We start from the raw sequence: 6,712 nt of genomic DNA, 5'->3' as shown, positions 1-6,712 counted from the left end.
GTGCACCTTTTGATGTAATGGTTAAAATTTTATTTAAGAACTCAGCAAGTTAAGCATGCTCATCTAGAGAAATCCAAGGTAGATAACTCCTTGGAAGTTAACACCATTAACTTGACAAAACTGTGAGGCCATTAGACCAAAGTGGATAGTATCTTCATAATTAAGAGTGGCCTATTACAAATGGTATAGAAAAATATATCCAGCGGAAAAGAATAAGTGTCATACAAGACAAAGTGCTACGTCATGGAAGCCACTTCTGAACCCAATATGGACAAAGTGTTACATGGTTGGAGTCACCACTTGAACTATATGGTCACCTTTAAAATCATATATATGTGGTGTATGATTATGGGATGAAGATATTGTTGAAATGCCAGTTAATATAAGTGGGAGAGATTGGTGAAAATCCGTTTAGTAAAATCAGCTAAACTCTTAAATATCGATGCACCTTTTTTGTAATGGTTGGAATTTTCATTTAAAAAACTCCATAGTTAAACATGTCATTCTAGAGAAATCCAATGATGGGTGACCTCATGAAAAGTTATACCGACATGATAGAACCAGAGGCCCTTAGGCCAAAATGGTCAATATCTCGATAATTAAGTTGAGTGTTTACATGGGCCACCCATGTTACACAGAGAGGAAGAATAATAACCAGAACAAAGTCTTCAATTTGTGGGGGTTAAAGTGGGGAATGGGCAGGTCGGATCTGACCGCTGACCGGCTGGGCACCACGCACCTTGAAGTCCGGTTTTTCTGACCAGCTTCGGTCCGGTCACCCGACCGATGACCGTTTCAAAAGTGTAATTTCAAAAACGGCAATCATTTCGATAAAAAAAACCGGGAATTTGTCGGGTCAAATCGGTTTGGTCATCGTATTCGTCAGTAACACCACCATTTTTGAGCGTGAATTGAACCCGGTTTGTAGCCACGAAATCGTTGGTCGGGTCGTCGGGTCGTGGGCAAATGACACCCTAGTTAAAGGCTCAACTATGTAATCTAACTGTGATTATGTAATCTAACTTATTACAAACATTAAGCGATTATCAATTATTTTATATTATCTAATATTGAATTTTTTTGTAGAAAGAGGTGCTTGGTTGAGAGCCTACAGCGTTGGAGCTACATCATCACACATCATGCCAAGGAGGGCCGGGGGGGAGAGGATCACGAGGGGTTGATCAAAGATCAAGAAAGCTTATGTGAGGAGAGTGTATAATATTTATAGGTGTTATGCATACAAATTATAGCTATATTTGTTTATTATGTATTCTATTCTTATGCATTCCATTTCTTATAGGATGATTTATATGAATTCACGAGAGTCAATATTCCACTGATGAGGAAATTCTCTTGGGATCTAAAAGTTCTCAAATTATAACATGTGGCCACAGGCAGTGGAAGGCAGATATAGGGAGAGTGTATGAATTAGTCTCCCATGCGTACACATATGAGACACAACCATCCATCCAGCAGCTATGGTTATAGCGCATTGATGAGATAATCGTCGAGGGGTGGCTACTTCACTGAGAGATAGAGCAGATGGCAAAGTATAAGCCGACATACTATTGCAATATTTGAGATATGGTGGAGTAAGGTCATATAGGAACGAACAATGAAAAAGAAGGTTTAGGAGCCTGAGGAGAGTGAGAGATATGAGGATAATTAGGGTGTACTACAGTATTGTAAAATGTGATGAAGTTAATATAATTTTTGAAGACAAATTCCATAGCATGTTATGTTGTTATATATGTTTATATTAGTTTGTTTATAATGAAATAATCTATTGTAAATTATAATTGATTTCTATGCTATAGAAGGCTTGGACTTCTTTTAGTTTTATTACACATTTCTGACAAATTTCCCTTTGAAATCTTCGATAAAAAAATGATGATATTTTTGGCATGAAACCTCATTTTTTTGGTGGAAATTCTGCGAAAATTTTCGGAGAGAAATTCAATTGGAGTTATTGTTGCTCCAAGATATTCTAACATAATTTTTTCTTTAGCTAAGTTGTAATTTTTGTCATTAATCCGTCGAAATTTTTTCCAATGGAAATTTTGGTGATAAAACTTTAAGAGTGAGTAAATATAAGGGAATAGATAGGTCCTTTATTTCCCTAATTTGGCCTGAGCATTATAAAAGTGATTAAATGATTTTTCAAGGATTTAGTTGACGGTTTATTAGTTTTAGAGGTTTGCTTATAAAATATAAAAGAGTATGAAAGTTTTAGAGCAAGTATTAAAGAGTAGTGAGTACTTGAAGGAAATTAAAATAAATGTATTCTCATCAACAAAAAATAAACACTTAAAGCACTAGCACCAAGCAAATAAAAACTGTTTCACAAAATAAATTTATTCAAGCTAAAATTATAATGTACTTCATATATTTATAACAATTATAGACTCTTGAAGCAACCATCTTGGTGGAAAAAATGAGGGAAAAGAGGGAGGAAAAAGATGTATTTAGTGGTATTAATGAGGAGCTCCAACACCTTTTCTAATGTTTCCATCTATAGCTAGGCATGCGTATCCTTAGTGGAAAATAAATCATAATACATAATAATATGATTTTCATTTAAAATATTCTAAGTTATAAACTAATTTGTTGGCTCTTTATCAATTAGGTTTTATTATTATCTTTTTCTTAAGCTTTAGTTTTAACTCTTTTAATTGAGTTTTTAACTTGATTATATTTATCCACATGATATGCTATACATGTAATTTCTAATAATTAGAGAAAACATTAATATAATGGAGTAGACATAAACTATGAAAGATGATTTATATCATGAAAGTAGGAGAGACCTTAAAGTGCCAGAATTTTCTTCAAGAGAATTGATAGTCCACTTATTCATTCTTCTTGTAGAAGGCAGGATTGATGATTAGGAAGGGGAATTATAGAATTTGGTTGAGAAAATAGGCATTAGGGTTATTGATGACAATCAACATCAATTTTTGATGGCGGCAGTGGGCACCAACCTTAGCATGATGGCGAGTATCAATTTTGAGACTAATAGTGAGAATCAATGATAAATTTGTTACTGGCCACTAGCCTTATTACCAATGATGATAATTAGGCGAGTTCCAATCTCGTTAAAGATGATAAGCATCTAGATTATTTACAATTTGAGAGTTAGGATGTTAACAATGACATGATATTGCCTTGGAGATGATGGAGAGAGTCAATATTGATGTCTATGAAAAACATCAACTTCATTGGTGTTAGTGGGCATATGTCTTATTGGTGATGACAAGTGTCAAAGTTATTGACAATGATAGGCGTCATCCTTATGGCATTGATTTCATGGAGACTGTTGGTCAAGATGAAAATGGAAAGCATCAAAGTTATTAACAACAATTGACATCATTCTTAGAATAATGGTGGAAATCAATGCTGGTGTTGATGATGAGCATCGACCTTGTTAGTATCAATGACCATTACAATTATTAATGACGGTGGATGTTAGCATTTGTGATGATTGGGTACATTAACATTGGTGTAGAAGACAAGTGTCCAGCTTGTTAATGATTGTAGAGTTGGCTTCAGCATTTGCATTCGTGTTGACAATGGACGTCAACCTTATTTGTGATGATAAACATCAGGTGATGACAATATGTGTCCTCAAGGGTAGCAATGGTAGATATCAACATTATGGTGACAATGTTATGTTGACTTTGTTCGTAATGAAAGGAGCAAATATTTTTTTTTAAAATATAGAACATAAGTATGGGTGTTAAAGATGGGGTGTCCCCTTGATTTCCACAATTTGTCAACCATGGTGATGATGTATATTGAGGCTATTCACAATGATAAGATTCGAGGTTGTGATATGAGTCAACCTTAATAGCGATGGTGGGCTTCAACCTTATTGATGATGATTAATATAACAAATATTGTCAATGGTGGTCATTAGCTTTATTAGTGATGACATGCATAAACTACTAAAAAGTAAAATTTTGTGAGAGTTCTTTATTTTTCAATATTAAAATATGCAAGTCCCAAAGGAATGTAGCTCTTGAAAATTTGGAACATAAAATTAAAATTTTAGAAAAAAATATTATGTACAATCGAACTTTTATTACGTCCTCTGACCGAACGTAGAATGTTACTCGATTTTTGCTCAGTATTTGGTCGGTATTGTTTGGTAATAACAAGGAATACCGCTCTGTGAAGACTAATACCGAGTAATACCGAGCAATACCGAGTAATCCCAAAAAATACCGAGTTTTTTCTAGAAAAACTCGGTATTTTTTGGGATTACTCGGTATTGCTCGGTATTGGTCTTCACAGAGCGGTATTGCTCGATATTTGCTCGGTATTTCTCGTTCTTAGTGCCGGCAAAACCTAGATCAAACTTTAACACGCTTGTCGAGCAAGGTGACTAGCACCCGATGCATTTTGCTTCTTTTTATTTTATTTCAATTTTTCAACATTTTCTTTCTAAAATTCATTAAAAAAAACTTCCCCCAAACATTGCAAAAAAAAAAATCTCACACAATTTTGACAATTTTTCTCTCTCATTCAATTCGCCAAATCCCTCAAAGTATCTCCACCCAAAAAGACCTATTTTCACTCCAAAATGCAACAATCATATAAAAAAGTAGTCCATCTCCAACCGAACTCCATTTCTAACAAAAAAAAAAAAAATTATGTGTATACTTTTTCTCATGTCTGCTCTGAATAGTGTGACAGACGAATGACATTTTGAATATTGTGACGTTAATATTATCGTCGTACTATATTGACGTCGCACTGTTTACAGCTAAAATAAATTTTTTTTTAAAAAAAGTATTTATATTTTTCATTTGGGTGGACTTTTTGTTTAAACAAACGAACGTTGAATTGTTGATGCCTTAAAATCCCGCTCATGTTTATGGGACATAGAAGTTGCCTAAGTTCACAACTCTTAGGGCATCTCCAACGGAGAACTCCATTTTTCACGCCAAAATACCGCAAAACGCAAAAATGGCGTGGTGCTGTTCCAATCGAACGCCATTTTCTTGCTTCTGCGCGAAAGTAACGATTATTCTCCTTTCGCGCGTTTTTCCGGTTGAGAGAGGAAAATAGCGTGGGTGAACAGTGCAACGCCAATATTGACGTTGCACTGTTCACCCGCAAGCAAATGGCGGACGTTTTGGCTTTCGGCTGGAGCGAGGTAATGATGCCAAACGCTTTGGCGTTCGATTGGAGATGGCCTTTATGACAAATCTTTAGCTCCCTATGAAAAGGGTTACATCATCACATCTATATCATACTTCTCCAAAATATTATATTATTGACACCAATTGATTGACCTACGCTACGTGTGGTTAAGTCATTGACTACTAGAACTTTCTAATGCATGCTAAGTTGAACTTCACCCCAATAATTAATTAAATAAATTCAAAATTGTGTCGATTCATCATCTTCTTAAGCTTAAATAATAATAATAATAATAATAATAAGTGATATGAATTCATTAAGCATAAACATGAAGCAATATCTTTGAATAAATATTTTAATTTGATATAAATTACTTTAAGATGAATTTAAAATTATTAATTAGTTTATTTTAAGATTACTATTTTATATCAAAAAATTGTACTCATTTCAAATTAAATTTAATATTTTTAATTTTTTTTCTAATATTATTTTTATCAAAATATTCTAAAAATTTTTAATCTTTATTTTAATAAAATTTCCCATTTTTCATACATAAATAACCTTTACATGTAATTACATAAATATCTTCTAAAGTATTTATCCGAAATAATTGTAAGATTAATATTGAATCCAAATTTGTTCATAGTCAATACTCAAATCTTACGTCAATATGGAGTAAGAAAAATAGAGAATTAGAAAGAGAAAGGGGAGAGAATATGAGAGAAGCTCTTACATTTCATTGCTTGAAAGTAGAGATGTTGAAATTAATAAATTATTATGTGTTCATAGGCTTGTCGTGTGACCCTCTATTTATAGGTAGGAGTAGAGTAGGGGTGTCAATTTCGGGTCACGGGTCGGGTTCGTGTCTAACCCGAAATGACCCGAAGCTAAACGGGTTGACCCGAACCCGACCCGGTTTTGGATACGGGTCACTATTCAAGACCCGAACCCGACCCGAGTCGGGTTCGGGTTAACCCGGATTGACCCGCTAACCCGAGTAATTTTCATTAATATCTCAAAAAAAAATAAAACATCAACACAGTTAAACAAAAAATTGCATGAAAAAATTTTTTATTTATGAATTAGAAGCAATTTGCTAATTACAATATACAAATTATACAAAATATTAAACTAACAAATAAATTAAACAAATAATTACAATTTACAGATAATTCAAACGAATATTACAATTTAAAAAAATTTTGAACTCCTTGACTAGTTGAAGTCTTGTGAAGTTGTGCCTGCCTGCCTGCACTCATGGAGTCCTGGAGATATAAGCTAACTGCAAAAAAGATAAACAATTAAATAGATATAATTTTAAATCCATGAATTAGTTGAAAGCTTGAGTTATTAGCTCAGATTAACCCTTCAAATAATTCATCATTCAATGAAATGTGAGTCAATATAATTTTATACGGACTTGCGAATTGAGATATTGCCATCCAAGGCGGCAATTTGTATTTTATACTTAGTATCTGTTTGATTAGCCCTCCAAATGCCACCTGGTTGCAATAACTTTTTTCCCACAAATGACATCACAATAAGTTTAGAAGGGTACTCATCATCG

The sequence above is a fragment of the Dendrobium catenatum genome, unplaced genomic scaffold (assembly GCF_001605985.2).
Source record: "Dendrobium catenatum unplaced genomic scaffold, ASM160598v2 fragScaff_scaffold_106, whole genome shotgun sequence".
In the NCBI taxonomy this organism is placed as follows: Eukaryota; Viridiplantae; Streptophyta; class Magnoliopsida; order Asparagales; family Orchidaceae; genus Dendrobium; species Dendrobium catenatum.
This window is presented reverse-complemented; position numbering follows the sequence as displayed.